Genomic DNA, 17,884 nt, shown 5'->3' with positions numbered 1-17,884 from the left:
AAATTGTTTGTAGTAGTCTCCTATAATCCTTTGTATTTCTGTGGTGTCAGTTGTGATTTCTACTTTTGCATTTCGAATTTTATTGATTTGTGTCCTCTCCATTCTTTTCTTGATGAATCTGGCTAAGGATTTATCAATTTTGTTTATCTTCTCAAGAACTAGCTTTTAGTTTTATTAATTTTTGCTATTGTTTTCTTTGTCTCTATTTCATTTATTTCTGCTCTGATCTTTATGATTTCTTTCCTTCTACTAACTTTGGGTTTTCTTTGTTCTTCTTTCTCTGGTTGCTTTAGGTGTAGGATTAGATTGTTTATTTGAGATTTTTCCTGTTTCTTGAGGTGAGATTGAATTGCTATAAACTTCCCTTTTAGAACTGCTTTTGCTGCGTTTCATAGATTTTGGGTCCTTGTGTTTTTGCTGTCATTTGTTTCTATGTATCTTTTTAATTTCTTCTTTGATTTCTTCAGTGATCTCTTGGTTATTTAGCAGTGCACTGTTTAGCTTCCATGTATTTGTTGTTTTTACATTTTTTTTCCTGTAATTGATATCTAGTCTCATAGCGTTGTGGTCGGAAAAGATACCTGATACGATTTCAATTTTCTTAAATTTATCAAGGCTTGATTTGTGACCCAAGATATGGTCTATCCTGGGGAATGTTCCATGAGCACTTGAGAAGAGAGTGTATTCTGTTGTTTTTGGATGGAATGTCCTATAAATATCAATCAAGTCCATCTTGTTTAATGTGTCATTTAAAGCTTGTGTTTCCTTATTTATTTTCATTTTTGGATGATCTGTCCATTGGTGAAAGTGAGGTATTAAAGTCCCTTACTATTATTGTGTTACTGTTGATTTCCCCTTTTATGGCTGTTAGCATTTGCCTTGTGTATTGAGGTGCTCCTATGTTGGGTGCAAAAATATTTACAATTGTTATGTCTCTTCTTGGATTGATCCCTTGATCCTTATGTAGTTTCCTTCTTTGTCTCTTGTAGTAGTCTTTATTTTAAAGTCTATTTTGTTTGATATGAGAATTGCTACTCCAGCTTTCTTTTGATTTCCATTTGCATGGAATATCTATTTCCATCCCCTCACTTTCAGTCTGTGTGTGTCCCTAGGTCTGAAGTGGGTCTCTTGTAGACAGCACATATATGGGTCTTCTTTTTGTATCCATTTAGCCAGTCTGTGTCATTTGGTTGGGGCATTTCTTTTTATTTAACATCTTTATTGGAGTATAATTGCTTTACAATGGTGTGTTAGTTTCTGCTTTATAACAAAGTGAATCAGTTATACATGTACATATGTTCCCATATCTCTTCCCTCTTGCATCTCCCTCCCTCCCACCCTCCCTATCCCACCCCTGTAGGTGGTCACAAACCACTGAGCTGATCTCCCTGTGCTATGCGGCTGCTTCCCACTAGCTATCTATTTTACGTTTGGTAGTGTATATATGTCCATGCCACTCTCTCACTTTGTCACAGCTTACCCTCCCTCTCCCCATATCCTCAAGTCCATTCTCTAGTAGGTCTATGTCTTTATTCCCATCTTACCCCTAGGTTCTTCATGACCTTTTTTTTTTTTTCCCTTAGAGTCCATATATATGTGTTAGTATATGGTATTTGTTTTTCTCTTTCTGACTTACTTCACTCTGTATGACAGACTCTAGGTCCATCCACCTCACTACAAGTATCTCAATTCCTTTTCTGTTTATGGCTGAGTAATATTCCATTGTATATATATATATGTGCCACATCTTCTTTATCCATTCATCCGATCATGGACACTTAGGTTGCTTCCATGTCCTGGCTATTGTAAATAGAGCTGCAATGAACATTTTGGTACATGACTTTTTTTGAATTATGTTTCTCTCAGGGTATATGCCCAGTAGTGTGATTGCTGGGTCATATGGTAGCTCTATTTGTAGTTTTTTAAGGAACCTCCATACTGTTCTCCATAGTGGCTGTATCAGTTTACATTGGTTGGGACATTTAATCCATTTACATTCAAGGTTATTATCAATATGTATGTTCCTATTACTATTTTCTTAATTTTTTTGGGTTTCTTTTTGTGAGTCTTTTTTTCCCTTGTGTTTCCTGCCTAGAGAAGTTTTTTTTACCCTTTGTATTAAAGCTGGTTCAGTGGTGCTGAATTCTGTTAGCTTTTGCTTGTCTGAAGAGCTTCTGATTTCTCCATCCAATCTGAATGAGATCCTTGATGGGTAGAGTAATTTTGGCTGTAGGTTTTTCTCTTTCATCACTTTTAGTATATCCTGACACTCCCTTCTTGCCTGCAGAGTTTCTGCTGAAAAATAAGCTGATAACCTTATGGGGATTCCCTTGTCTGTTATTTTTTGTTTTTCCCTTGCTGCCTTTTTTTTTGGCTGTGTTGGGTCTTTGTTACTGTGCGTGGGCTTTTCTCTGGTTGCAGTGAGTGGGGGCTACTCTTTGTTTCAGTGCACAGGCTTCTCATTGTGGTGGCTTCTCTTGTTGTAGAGCACAGGCTCTAGGTGCATGGGATTTAGTAGTTGTGGCACATGGGCTCAGTAGCTGGGGCTCGTGGGCTCTAGAGCACTGGCTCAGTAGTTGTGGCACATGGGCCTAGTTGCTCCATGGCATGTGGGATCTTCCCGGACCAGGGATTGAACCCCTGTCCCCCGCATTGGCAGGCCGATTCTTTACCACTGTGCCACCAGGGAAGCCCCTCCCTTGCTGCTTTTTTTTTTTTTTTGAGGTACGCGGGCCTCTCACTGTTGTGGCCTCTCCCATTGCGGAGCACAGCCTCCAGATGCGCAGGCTCAGCGGCCATGGCTCATGGGCCTAGCTGCTCCACGGCATGTGGGATCTTCCTGGACCGGGGCATGAACCCGTGTCCCCTGCATCGGCAGGTGGACTCTCAATCACTGCACGACAAGGGAAGCCCCCTTGCTGCTTTTAGTATTTTTTCTTTGAATTTAATTTTTGTTAGTTTGATTAATATGTGTCTTGGTGTGTTTCTCCTATGGTTTATCCCATTTGGGACTCTCTGTGCTTCCTAGACTTGGGTGACTATTCCCTTTCCCATATTCAGGAATTTTTCCAGTATAATGTCTTCAAATATCTTCTCAGATCCTTTCTTTTTCTCTTCTTCTTCTGGGACCTCTATAATTTGCTGTTGGTGTGTTTAGTGTTGTCCCAGAGGTCTCTGAGATTGTCTTCAATTCTTTTCATTCTTTTTTCTTTATTCTGCTCCTCAGCAGTTATTTCCACAATTTTGTCTTCCAGCTCAATTATTCATTCTTCCGCCTCAGTTATTCTGTTATTGATTCCTTCTATTGTATTTTTCATTTCAGTTATTGTGTTGTTCATCTCTGTTCATTCTTTAGTTCTTCTAGATCTTTGTTAAATGTCTCTCATATTTTTTCAATCCGTGCCTCCATTCTATTTCTGAGATTCTGGATCATCTTTACTGTCATTACTCTGAATGCTTTTTCAGGTAGGTTGCCTATTTCCCCTTCATTTATTTGGTCTTGTAGGTTTTTACCTTGCTCCTTCATCTGTGACATATTTTTTTGCTGTCTCTTTTTTTTTTTTTCTTTTTTTATGAGTGGGGTTGTGTTCCTGTCTTACTGGTTGTTTGGCCTGAGGCTTCCAACACTGGAGTTTGTAGGCTGTTGGGTAGAGCTGGGTCTTGGTGCTGAGATGAGGACCTCTGGGAGACCTCACTCCAATAAATATTCTGGGTTCTGAGGTTCTCTGTTAGTGCAGTGATTTGGACTCAGAGCTCCCACTGCAAGAGCTTTGGCCTGACCCCTGGCTCATGAACCAAGATCTCGCAAGCTGCTCAGGGCAGCAAAAAAAAAGGACAATAACAAAGTGAAAAATAAAATTAGACTAGGAAAGTAACAGCTATGTTAGAAAAAATATAAAACTAAAAACATAGATGAAACAACAACCGGAAGGTAAAGCAGAGCTACAGTAGTAAAAAAGAGGAGGAGGAAAAAAAAAAGGTGGAAAAGGCCCTGGCTGTGGAGGCTGGGGCCTAAGCAGGAGTGAGGTTTGGGTGGTGGGAGGGGCCTATACTTAGGACCCACAGGTCTGGAAAAGGCCCAAGAGGTGTGGGGGTGGGCTTAGGTTCAACAGAACAGAAGGGGCCCAGATGTGCCTCCCACCTCTGGTCTCAGAGGGCAGGGTACCCCACTTGGGAGCCCAACAGGCTTCCTGGGCTCAAGTGGGTGGGGTAAACACCCTCCACTCCTCTCTTGCTCCTCTGGTCCTGGAAGGCCCCTCCTGCCTGCCTCTCCTGAATCTCCCAGGCCTGCCTCCTACGCCCCCAGGACCAACCCAGCCTGGAGGGGACCTCTGAGGGTGTAGGACCTGGCCCAAGAGCTGGGCAGACTTCCCCAGCTGATTGGGCAGGAGAAACGCTGGGCCTGTTCCCCCAACCCCGATCTGAGCCCCTGAGGGTCTCTCCAGGTGTGGGAACCCCTCCCCCCTCTCAGCCACCCCTCAGGGGCGCCAGTCCTATCTGATCTCCACTTCTCCTCCCCCCTTAGTCCCCCCATGTCCTACTGGTTCACTTGGGGGTTCTTCCCATCTCCTTGGGCTCGTCGGGGTCCCCCACCAGCATCTGGCAGGTGCCCCAGTTGTGGGGAGCTGCGAACTCTGCCCAGGGCTATGACTTTTGAGGAATCTTCCCTTTTAAAAGTGCTTGGTTCTGAGATTTCAAAATATTGCAATTTATTGATGTTTATGAGTTGTGGGACCAGGAATAGTATTAATCTCTGAATAAGGGTAATCAATGAGTTGAAACTGGATAGATCCTCTCAAGTCTTTAATTGCTAAATGCTGCTTTCTGGCTATGGAGATGGGGGTAAAAGGAGAGAACCGAGTGATTGCCAGGAGACAAATGTTACTGATTACATTTTACAAATTTCATGTGATCTGATTATGCAGTAAAGGGTTAACTAGCAGGCCTGGGTTGTTCAAATCTTTCGTATCCCAAAGAAAGGACTGGCCCTTCTTTGGCTTCTGGGAGATAACCTCTAAATCCTCAGAATATCCTACTTGATAAGAGTGACTTTGCATAGCTAGGGCCTTGGGTCACCCCAGAGAGTTTATGTTAATGATGTGATTGATGGTGGCAGCCTTGGGCCACACTCCATCAGTTTGTCCTTGGGCTGGAGCCTGAGCCTGAGTGACTATGGTCAGCCATGTGGGTACTCCATGCCTACATTACCAACCTGCAACAGCAGCCCTGGACATCAAGGCTCAGATGAGCTTCCCTGGTTGGCAGTACTCTGTGCATATTGCTCCACGTCATTGCTGGGAGGATTAAGCATTGTCTGGAGATTCCAACTGAGAGAGGATAACTGGAAGCTTATGTCTGCACTGTACTCCTTTTCCTGATTTTAATGTGTATCTGTTCACTGTAATGAGCTATAACCATAAGTAAAACAGCTTTTCTGAGTTCTGAGTCCTTTTAATGAAGAATCGTAGGGTGGTCTTGGAGAACTCCAGCACAGTGATGAGCATATCCATGATGTGGATCATGATCTATCATCTGATTCATTGCATGGAGGAGGAACGTGAAGCTTGAAGAGGTGGAAGTGACTTGCGCAAGGTTGCACAGCCAGAAAATAACAGAGCCAAGGACCCAAATCCAGGACTGTTTGAAACTAAAACTTGTACTCAAATTTCCTGCAATCAAATATCAGCTCTGCCACTTACTAGCTGTGTGACTTTGTCCAAATTACTTAACATTTCTGTGCCTTCAGTTGCTTCCTCTATACAGCAGGGATGATGAAAATAGCCTCAAAGGGCAGTTACAGTGAGGATTTAATGGATGGTGCATGTACAGATATTTAGAAGAACGCCTGGCATATGGTAAACACTTAGCAGTTATTAGTTTATGTAATTATGATGATGAAAGTGGTACTTAAGACTATATTTATTCTAAACTGAAGAAATAGGCCACTAGCTACATAGATATGTGTCTATGTGTGTGTGCATGCACATGTATATACGTACATTATCAGCTATTCCCAAATCTCATCCCTGCTGCTTCTCCATTTTTTTCATGTGTTGTTGGTCCAGGTGGATCCTATCAAACTGAAGAGAAACCTTGGGTTCTGTGCTTTTTCTCTCTCCTCTTAGATGTAGCTTCCATTGCCAGTGACAGCCATCTTTGCCTTAGGCTGAAGTTGGTGCTGATTGCAGAGTGGAGAGACAGAAAGAATCTCATTTCTTGATGATGTTCTTGAGCTGCTGAATTCTTGCATGCTGCCCTACTTGTAGATTTCCTGCTAGAAGAGATCATGTGTTTCATTACCATTTAGTCACTTTGAGTTAGGAATTTTTTTGTTTGTTTGCAACTTATAACTCAAAGCATCTTAACAAATACAACCCAACCCGCTTTATTTTCAACTTTAGAAAGTCTAAAGACAAAGAGACCTTTGTTTCCTTCAGTTAACTAGAATTCTTCAGAGGCAGGAACGAGGAAACCAATTAAAACTTACTGGACCGCCAAAGGGTTACATTGGTTCACATAACAGAAAATTCATGACATAGAGTGAACATCATTGTGTGGTTTGATGGGGGCTCTGGCTCCACTTCTCTGTTTTCCCAGCTCTACCTCTGTGTGTCAGCTTCATCCTCAGGCTGGCCTTGTAAGATAACTAAGTGCTAGTTCTGTGTGTTGCCCTTCCAGAAGCTATTTTTCCACCTCCTTGGAACCTGCACACTAGGTGGAACCCTACTTTTGTTTTATGTGTAGAGATTCCCTGATTCAGGGAACATGGGTCCACGGTCTGCATTAGATGTCAGTGTTTAACCCAGTCATGGTTCTGAGGTGTCTGAGAATGATACTTATTCATCCCTGATGGGAGGAGGGCCGGAAGGCACGTGAGGAGAAATAATGCCAGGTGCCTTTTGCCACTTTACCCCCTGCCGCTGAATACGAATGCGTGAGGATGGAGCTGCTGCAGTGATGAGGCCAAGTGGATATTCCCTCAAAACCATTGAACTAATGCCAGCAACCTTGCATCTCTGATCCGCTTGTTCTTTAACTGTAACAGACTACTCCAATCAGGTATTTTGGATACTTTTAGCTGAAAGCATTCTTGACTAACCCAGCAACAGCCATGATTACATGCTTCCTTGTTCATATCCAAGGAGAGAGAACCTGCTACAAACTCCACCCACTTAATAAAAGTCCTAAAGTTCATTCTGATTGAACCATCCATGCACCACTATGGCCCAGAATGACCTACCCCTGATTGCCTTAGTCCAAAATGGAATCAATCTCTCCCAAGCCGAAAATCAGAGGTGTGATGGTTTGGAGAAAATAACCACAGTGTTCACCACACATCTCAAATCACAGAGGCAAATATTATAAGCCCTGTGGTGGATGGAGATGTACCGCTCAAATGTCTCTTCAAGAGGACTTTCTGTGATACATGTATTCAGGTGACAGCCTCCAGCAGTGGCACCTGTGGACCCACCTGGACGTTCCTGCTGAAGCAGGGGTGTTAGATTCAGGCCACTCCTGCTCACTGTGGGACTCCTCTACCGTCAGTCTTGCTCTTCGGCTCCGTGTGGGCCAGTGCTGAAACAGAACAGCTCTGCACTGTGAGGCTCCTCCTATAGGATCTTCTGTCCCTCTCTCCTGTCACAGTGGCCAGACCTGCATGTGGGTCTGATGACTCCTCTCCCCGAGCACACACCTCCTCCTGCTGCTTCTTCCTCTTCCTCTCCATAGGCATTTCCTCCAATAAATCTCTTGCACATCCAATTCTTTTATTGCATCTGTTCCTCCCAGGCCAAACTGACACAAGCGTCTACTGGACAGGTGAGTGCCGTACACATTTGAACCCATCATTGCCCCAAGAGTAAGTGCCTCTCTCCTGAGAGTGAGTGCATCCTGGGGGCCCTATTTGCCTCTCTGGTCCTAGCCTGGTGACAAAGTAAATATTTTAGGCTTTGCAAGCTGTACAGTCTGTGTCTTAACTACTCAACTCTGCCACAGAGCAAAAGCAGCCACAGACAATATATAAACAAGTGGGCATGACCATGTTCCAATAAGACTTTATTGACAAAAAACAGGCAGCATCCCAATTGCTGACTCCTGATACAGAGGATTGATTTGAGGTAAAGAGAAAGTAAAGAGTCAGCTAAAGCAGAGAAATAATGATGGGCTGACAATAGTAGAGAAAATGAAATGAAGGGGAAAGTTTTCACTTTCTTCGTATTATGAAGTTAATACATGTTAATATTTAAAAAGTAAAATTTGTAGAAAAATGCAAGGAAAAAAATAAGCCAGAAAACCATGGCCATTTTTTTCCTGTGTATTTCCTTTCATTAATTTTCTACTATTTTTCTGGTAATTTTCTATAACATCCAGTAATATTGCCAAATTCTCTATAGTTGTATGTTATTTTTATTCAATATTATTATGTCATTAGCATGTCCCAGTACCATTAAAAAATATTTTAAAGGGGCTTCCCTGGTGGCGCAGCGGCTGAGAGTCCGCCTGCCGATGCAGGGGACACGTGTTCGTGCCCCGGTCCGGGAGGATCCCACATGCCGCGGAGCGTCTGGGCCCGTGAGCCATGGCCGCTGAGCCTGCACGTCCGGAGCCTGTGCTCCGCAGCGGGAGAGGCCACAACAGTGAGAGGCCCGCGTACCGCAAAAACAAAAACACAAAAGAAAACCAAAAAATATATATATATATATTTTAAAGAATTATTTCTGATGGCTGTACAGTATTCTACTGTATATTCTGTAATTTATTTCTTTATTCTTTAATTGATTTAAGATTGATTTCAGTATCTTGATGGAAAGGGAATTGGGATATTAACTTGATACAACCTGTTTTCATTTTAAAAACATCTATTTATTTATTTATTTATTTATTTATTTATTTATTTATTTATTTCTGTATGCGGGCCTCTCACTGTTGGGCCCGCTCCCATTGCGGAGCACAGGCTCCAGACACGCAGGCTCAGCGGTCATGGCTCACGGGCCCAAACGCTCCGCGCCATGTGGGATCCTCCCGGACCGGCGCACGAACACGTGTCCCCTGTATCGGCAGGCGGACTCTCAACCACTGCGCCACCAGGGAAGCCCTAAAAACATATATTTTTGAATGATTTCATGGTTTCCAATATTTGAGAAAAGTTTGAGAATTCATGGCATTTTTAGAAAGTCACAGTACATACCAGCATTTCAAAAACCCTGAGAATTCTGTAGTAAAGAGGTGAAAACGCCTTCCCTTGTTTTAACCCAGAAGTTCCCAAATACACTGGCTCATTAAATCTTACCTCCCTTTATTTTGGCTGAAGAACTACAATAACCTGCAGGACTCTGATACTTCAAGAAACACACTTTGGAAAAACCTGCTACAGGGTTTTTCCAGAGCAAAATGAAACTAGAAGGAAAACGCTATCAGCAGAATGCAGTTCTATTAAAAGTACAAATGACCTGGTGGCTTTAATAGGTAAACCTTCCAGAATATAATCAATGAATGTGAATATAATACACTTATTTTGTTTTTATTATTTCTAAAGAAACTTTTTATTGAAATTAGGGAGGGAATTAAAACTATGTCAAATGGAGGTTATAGATAGCTACTGAACTGAGGCAAGAAGTGAATGTATTAATCCTGCTACAATCACAGTCTCAAAGTAAATGAAAGAGAACTCATCAGTTTAAGAGTTATAGGTTTCTTTAGTTAGAAAGGAATGATAAATGATGAGAATCGGTGGGATAATTTCAGCATGGAACATAACAGCTGAATATTATTTATATTTTATTATATATCAAGGATATTGCAGTGTTAAAATTTCATCTCAAAATATAAATCTAAAGACATATTAATCTGCACCTGTATTTCTGAAATAGTGAAATCCTCAGATGAAATTGGCACTCTGCTCATTTGTCAGTTCATTGATACTCTTGTCATTTTGTGGAAACAGAGAAAAGGAAAGAACATTTTCTATTTTCCAAGGAGTTCTGCTTCAGTTTTTTCATGAACTTACATTAGCAAGAACCAGTTGAATATTCTTTCGTCGGGTGTAGTGAGTTCAGCAGCCATCTGTGAAAGGAAATTACTATTTTATAGCCAATGACAAAAATTAAGTTTGCCTTCTAAACAGAGGGAGGCTGCAAAACACCTTCAGAGCCATTACAAGAGGGCAAGCTCCAGACTATATCCTATTTTTAAAACTTTTCAGACTGTCATATTAAAAGGGCGAGTAGGGTTTTATAAAGAGCCTGAGTTAAATGTCATAAGTTTTACAAATGGCACCAAAAAGCTCATATAACATCTTAATTTCTTAAACTAGTCACCTTTACCATAAAAAACTTAAAAGGAAACAAACAAAATTAGAGAATTACTTAGTCTTAACTCATATAGACGTTGTTCTTGCCCTGTATTATTAGACAGGAAATGATGAACGAGAAAACCATGTGCATATTTTACAAATAATATGCATTCATGTGTATACACATGCATGCAGGTACACATTTGGTTGATACTGCAGCAAAATGTTTATACAAAAGATTTTTCCTAGCAATGCTGTCTTATTATAGTGTCACAGTAGTAAACGCTCTGACATGATCTCAACTAAGTCTAGGATACTCAGTAATAGTTAAATCCACTGTCATATGCATTCCTTCTACTAAGCTTACTAACTCATCATCTAATCTCTTGCAACACTGAAATTCTGAGCCCATTTATATTTTACTAGTGGTAAGTAGGCCTAGACAGCAACATATTTGTATTTATGACTTCAGTTTACCAATCTTATTCAAGATTGTGTTTACCAAATATTTCTTTTCTACGCAAAGTGCATGTAGTTCTCATTCCTTCAACTGGACCAGACCAGCATTTGTAAAAGTCATCAGGGTTGTGGGAGGGACTTTTGAGTTTATTATAGAGAGAGGAATTACAGATTTTCTAAATATTATTTTAAGGAAAAAACCAAACATTTAGATAGAAGAATTTACCATGGTTTCTTTTGTTCTGTTTCTTCCATTGTTCCTCCTTTACTCACACACCAGCTGGTAATATTTGTGCATGGGGCATTGGGTCCCTGTCTCAAAAGCACATGTCATTAATCTCCTCCTCTTCCCCCCTCAGGATTGAGGTGTTCTTTCAATATCATATACTTGGCTTATCTGGGATTGGTCCTACAATCTCCTGGAGCAAAGTTTACTTTTAAATGAGCTATAAATTCATGACTTTTCGTAATGGAACAGATTCCAAATATATAAAATTAATGGGATATTGGGATTGGTTTTCTAAATTCAAATTACATTGATGTAGACTCCTGGTATGACCAGAGCAGTACAGGTCAGCATGATCTCCCCTTTGCTCTGTACGAAAGCAAAAGAAAATGAAGAAATTTCTGTAAACATCATTTTCAGTGAGAAGATAGGAGACACATATAATCAACAAATTCTAAAATACATATAAGAGGCATAAAACTTCTAGAAAAAACATAGAATATCTTTATGACACCAGGGCCAGGAAAGATTTCTTAGCACATAGATAGCACTTACTATAAAAGAAGCAAATAATGAATTTTACTTCTTCAGAGCTGAAACTTCTGCTCATTGAAAGATACTGTTAAACAAGTAAAGAGGCACTCCACACACAGGGAGAAAATATTTGCCTTATATATATATCTGGCAAAGTGCTTGTATTCAGAATATGTAAAAACATCTATAATTCAATAAAAGGGGGCATACCCAGAGTTAGCTAAATTACAGGGCCTAAGGGCACCGTTCTCCACAAGACCACCCTCACTTCTGAGAAGAGGGGTTCTCAAAACCACTTTCAGGTTCAATAATTCTCTGGAAGTACTCACAGAACTCACTGAAAGCTATTTATGTTCATGGTTACAGTTTATTAGAGAGAAAAAAATTTTTCAGAAAATCAGTCAAAGGAAGAGACTCCTAAGGCATAGTTGGGGTTGGTTCCAAATGTGAAGCTTCTGTTGTCCCCAGGACGCATTACCCTCCCAGCATTGATGTGTAACAGTACACATAGAGTATTGCCAACTTGGGAAGCTCATCTAAACTCTGAGGTCCATAGTTTTTATTGGGGCTTCACTACATTGACATGATTGATTGATTGCCCATCTGGTTGATCTCAGCCTCTAGGTCAACTGACTCCATGTGACCTAAAGTACCCACCCTCTATTCATATGATTGATCTTTTGGTGGCCAGCCTCTGCCCTTAATAAAGACACTCCTATCAGGTATGATATAGATTATCTTCCAGAAGCAAAGGCAAAGGCCAAACCTTCTCTTTGTGAAGACTAACTTTTTTACTACAAAGGGCAAAAGATCCTCTGCAAAGGAAGATATATGATTGATCAAAGTGTACACAAAATGTAGTACAACATTGATAGTTATCATGGAAATGCCAATTAACACCACAGATACTACTACAACCGTGAAAATGGATGAAATTAAAATGGCTTGATAAAATGAAGTATTGGTGAGAATGTGGGCCAACTAGAATTCTCATACATTTCCAGTACAGATATAAAATTGTACAACAACTTTGATTGATGTATAAAGTTAAAAATACATCTGCCTATGATGCAGCATTCCACTCCCAGGTATTTACCCAAGATTAATGAATACATTTGTCTATAAAAATACATGTACAAGAGATTTCATACCATCTTTAGGCATAACAGTCAAAATTAGGAACAACCTAAATGTCCACCAACAAGAGAATAAATAGACAACTTGTGGTATAGTCTTATAATGAAACACTATTTACCAGTAAAAAAGAATAATCTACTGTTTTACCCAACAACATGAATTAATCTCAAACAACTTATGCTGAGTGAAAGATGCCATATACAAGAGTACATAGTGTATGATTACATTTATATGAAATCATAGGACAAGCAAAATTAATCTATGGTGATAAAAATCAGAATAGCATTTGACATGCAAGAAAATGAAGGTGGGAAGGGGTAGTGATTGACAGGGAAGAAACTTTACTGTGTGATGAAATGTCCCATAACGTGATATGGGTGAGGGTTACAAGGTATGAACAGTGGTCAACTCATCATCTTGAACACTTTAGATTTTGCAATTCACTGTTTATAAATTATACCTCAATTTTAAATACATTTTCTAAAGGTGAGACTCAGAAACAGACAAGCTATATATACTTTGTTTCGAATGATGGGTGGCAGCTTTGTATAGCCTTCTGCTGGGCTGATTTTGATTCAGAGAAACAGAGGAAGCTATACAAGCAAATAGCTGGTCTGGAAAAATACAACTCATTCAGTGATAAGAAATAAGGAATAGGCCCAGCATCGATACAAAGATTCTGTTTTTTAAAATGGCAGAAAACAAAAGCAAAAGTTATCGATCATTATCTGTATCCTCTCCAGAGTTAATATGTTGAAGCCCTAATCCCCCAAGTGACTGTATTTGGAGATAGGTCTTTAAAGAGGTGATTAAGGTTAAATGAGATCATAAGGGAGGGGCCCTTACCCAATAGGACTGTTGTGCTTGTAAGAGGTAGAAGAGACACCAGGGGTGTATACACACAGAGGAGAGTCCATGTGAGAACACAGTGAGAGAAGTTCATCTGCAAGGCTTGAAGGGAAGTTTTAGGAGAAACCAAACCTGCCAAAACCTTGATCTTGGACTTCCAGCCTTCCATTTACAGTAGCACCAAAAAGAAAAACGTAGCAATAAATTAAACAAAAGAAGAGAAAGTTTTTTGAACACTGAAAGCTACAAAACATTGTTGAAAGAAATTAAAGACCTAAATAAGTGGAATGATGTCTCATGTCTATGAATCAGGAGACCTAATAGTGATAAAATGGCAATAATCACCCAATTCATCTACACATTCAATGCAATTCTTATCAAAATTTCAGATACTTTTATTGAAGGAATTGATAAACCAATCCTAAAATTCATACGGAAGTGCAAGTTACCCAGAATAGCCAATATAATTTTAAAAAGTAAGAATAAAGTTGGAGGACTCATACATCATAATTTCAAAACTTACTATAATGCCATAGTGATCAAGACAGTGTGATTCTGGCATAAGGATAGACATACAAACTCATGGAATACAAATGAGATTCCATAACAAACTCTTACATTTATGGTCAGATTATTTTTGACAAGGGTGTCATGAATGTTCAATGGGGAAAAGAATAATCCTCTGAACAAACAATGCTGAGACAACTGTATATTCCATATGCAAAAGAATAAGTTGGACTCCTTCCTTACACTATATACAAAAATTAACTGAAGATGGGTCATATATCTAAATATAAGAGCTAAAACTATAAAATGTGGAAGAAAACGTTGGAGTAAATATTCACGACCTTGGGTTAGGCAATGGTTTCTTAGATATGACCTAATGATACAAGCAAGGAAAGAAAAAATATAAATAAGTTAGATAATTTGGGCTTCATTAAAATTAAAACCTTTTGTGATTCAAAGGATGCTATCAATAAAGTGAAAAAATAACCACAATATGGGAAAAATATTTGTAAATCATATATGTGATAAAGGACTTGGATAGAATATATAAAAATTATTACAACTTAACAGTAGAAAGACAAATAACTCAATTTTTAAATGGGTAAAGGATTTGAATAGACATTTCTCCAAAGAAGATAAACAGATGGCACCTTTATGTATGTTCAACATCATCAATCATGAGACAAATGTATATCAAAATCACAAGGATATGTACAGAGAAATAGAAGTCCTAGAGGTGGAAGATTTTAATTTACCTCTCTGAGTGTAAGACAGATCAAGTAGGTCAGAACCTAAAAAAGAGATAGATCTAACAAACGTAAGTAGTATAGTTGATCTGATTGATAAGCAGTTTCACCATTAAGGGACCCTGGGGCCCTGTAATTTAAAGGACTCTGAATTTTGCAAACACATAAAACTGATTAAATAATACACAGGAGTCTCTTTCTCTCTGAATCTGATGCTCAGCATTGGCACAGAGTGACTAGAATTCCTAAACATCCATCTTTTCATTAACACCATTCAGGCCCCAGAGAAACACTTCACCACATCTCTTGCCCTATGTTTTTGAAACAAAAGGGAACTATGTCCAAGTGACCTGAAACTTTGGAGGTTGTGCTTCTCTCTACATCACAGATGGAGACTGCTTCCGAGAGTGGGGAGCGTTAAGCTGAGGATGCTTGGTTATGAGAAAAGACATATTAAGTAACTTGTCAAATTCTTACTCTCAGAGGGCATAAATGTTACAAATCCTGCCTAGTGAAGTATCATTTCCCAAGGTGCTAACGGTGGTATACTGGAGCTAGCTCATACCAGCTTCCAAGAGCCAGTAGTTAAAAAGGCAGGAATTTTGCAAGCCAGATTTTAAATCACTGGTAGCCTTAAATGAAATTGGTAAATACTACTAATCAGGACACTACTAGTACTAATTAGTAATTAATTAGTCCTAATCCCCTCTCTCCCTATGCTGGTTTAGCAGCATACTGGTATGAAATTTCCTTTTTTTTTCTTTTTTTTGTCTAGTCATGTCCTTTTTCATTGTTCTGGAGGTACCCACAATTTAGCATGGTATTTGCAGCAGTTTTGAAAGTGTGGTAGCTGAGGAAATTTTTGCAATATAAAATAATTAATGTTACTATTAAATTTGTATATATGTAGGTATCTTACACTGTAAATGAACACTGAACGTTAAAATTGTGTATATTTTTGTAAAAATAATACAACTTTTTAAAAGTACATTAAAAAGTCAACTTTACTTTTGAAAGTTTATGAAAAATTCATATAGTCCGTAATTGTAGTTTATATTTTGCCTTTTAATTTTAATATGTAATTTTAATATTGTAGAAGAAAAATAACATTCTTGAAAAATATATGAAAACTATTGGATTGGCCAAAAAGTTTGTTCGGTTTTTTCTGTAAGCTGGCTCTAGTAGTGCTTAGTTGTCTTTAACTTCTTTCGAAACAATTTTGTTAGATTGTATTGTGACAGCTGTCACATCAGCTTGCATTAAAAAAAACCATCAAAATTGGTGAATTTTTTGTAGCCATTTTAATATTAAGATGGAAGAAAAAAAGCAACGTTTTTGGTATATTATGCTCTATCATTTCAAGAAAGGTAAAAAAGGAAGCTGAAATGCAAAAAAAGATTTGTGCAGTGTATGAAGAAGGTGCTGTGACTGATCGAACTTGTCAAAAGTGGTTTTTGAAGTTTCATGCTGGAGATTTGTCACTGGACTATGCTCCGTGGTCAGGTAGACCAGTGGAAGTTGATAGTGATCCAATTGAGACATTAATTGAGAGCAATCATATACCACGTGGGAGACAGCCAACATACTCAAAATATCCAAATCAGGTGTTGAAAATCATTTGCACCAGCTTGGTTATGTTAATTGCTTTGATGTTTGGGTTCCGCATAAGTGAAGCTAAACCTTCTTGACCATGACCATATTTCCATGTGCAATTCTCTACAGAAACGTAATGAAAACGTTCTATTTTCAAAACAAATTATGACGGGTGATGAAAAGTGGATACTGTACAACAAGGTGGAATGGAAGAGACCATGGGGCAGGCAAAATGAACCACCACCAACCACACCAAAGGACGGTCTTCATCCAAAGAAGGTGATGTTGTGTATATGGTGGGATCAGAAGGGAGTCTTCTATTATGAGCTCCTTCTGGAAAGCCAAACGATAAATTCCAACAAGTACTGCTCCCAGTTAGACCAACTGAAAGCAGCACTCAACAAAAAGCGTCCAGAATTAGTCAACAGAAAATGCATAATCTTCCATCAGGATAACCCAAGACCGCATGTTTCTTTGATGACCAGACAAAAACTGTTACAGCTTGGCTGGGAAGTTCTGATTCACCTGCCATATTCACCAGACATTGCACCTTCAGATTTCCATTTGTTTCTGTCTTTACAAAATTCTCTTAATGGAAAAAATTTCAATTCCCTGGAAGACTGTAAAAGGCACCTGGAGCACTTCTTTGCTCAAAAAGATTAAAAGTTTTGGGAAGATGGAATTATGAAGTTGCCTGAAAAAAGGCAGAAGGTAGTGGAACAAAATGGTGAATATGTTGTTCAATAAAGTTCTTGGTGAAAATGAAAAATGTTTCTTATTTTTACTTAAAAACTGAAGGCACTTTTTGGCCAACCCAATAATAATTTTTATGTTTGATTTAAGTGGGATTTTTTTTGGTTTTTTGGCTTTTTTTGCAATGTCCAGCTACAAACCATTCTTGGCACCCACTGTTCTGAGCACTAAAGCATAGAAATAGCTGCTTCCTCTTTGCCCCAATGTCACAGGTACAGCAGGGCAGCCACACCCGTGGTGCCAGCAGGTCCAGCATCTGCAGGGCAGAGTCCCCTCCTTCCCACCCAGTGATTTAAGTGTTTGATAAAAAATGTATTTGAATTTCATATATTTGATTACTAGTACCTTTCACATTTAACACATGATGATTTTTGGCAGTAGAACAAAAATGTATGAAAAAAATCTTAATCATTACAATATAATTTTGTTCATGGTTGCCAGGTGTTGGAGGAGTGACAAACGGTGAGTTAGTACTTAGGGAGTGGGGTTTCTGTTTGGGGTCATGAAAATGTTTTGGAACTAGATTCCACAGCATGGTGAATACACTAAGTGCCATTGATTGTTCACTTTAAAATGGTAACTTTTATGTTATGTGAATTTCACCTAAATACAATTTTTTTAAATAAATAAAGCAATATAATTTTGTTGAAAGGAAGGCAAGAAAAAGAATTTTAGGGGATACATATATATATAATAACTTATGAATTATATATGTCTTATTTTATTATCCATCCAAACATCAGCAGTACATCACCAAAACATCCAGACATGTGTAAAAGTAACTGAATT

At 39.0% G+C, this 17,884-nt stretch overlaps 1 non-coding gene across 1 annotated transcript; it reads right to left on the bottom strand.

The window, feature by feature from the left end:
- Nucleotides 1-17,217: 17,217 nt before the first annotated feature.
- Nucleotides 17,218-17,352, bottom strand: LOC137222875 (small nucleolar RNA SNORA43). The gene has a single exon (XR_010942651.1). It is a non-coding gene; the product is annotated as a small nucleolar RNA SNORA43 (small nucleolar RNA).
- Between the last annotated feature and the right edge of the window lie 532 nt (nucleotides 17,353-17,884).

This window comes from Pseudorca crassidens, chromosome 3, assembly GCF_039906515.1.
Source record: "Pseudorca crassidens isolate mPseCra1 chromosome 3, mPseCra1.hap1, whole genome shotgun sequence".
Taxonomy (NCBI): Eukaryota; Metazoa; Chordata; class Mammalia; order Artiodactyla; family Delphinidae; genus Pseudorca; species Pseudorca crassidens.
Note: the sequence above shows the minus strand (reverse complement) of the source record. Positions and strands in the feature narration are given on the sequence as shown.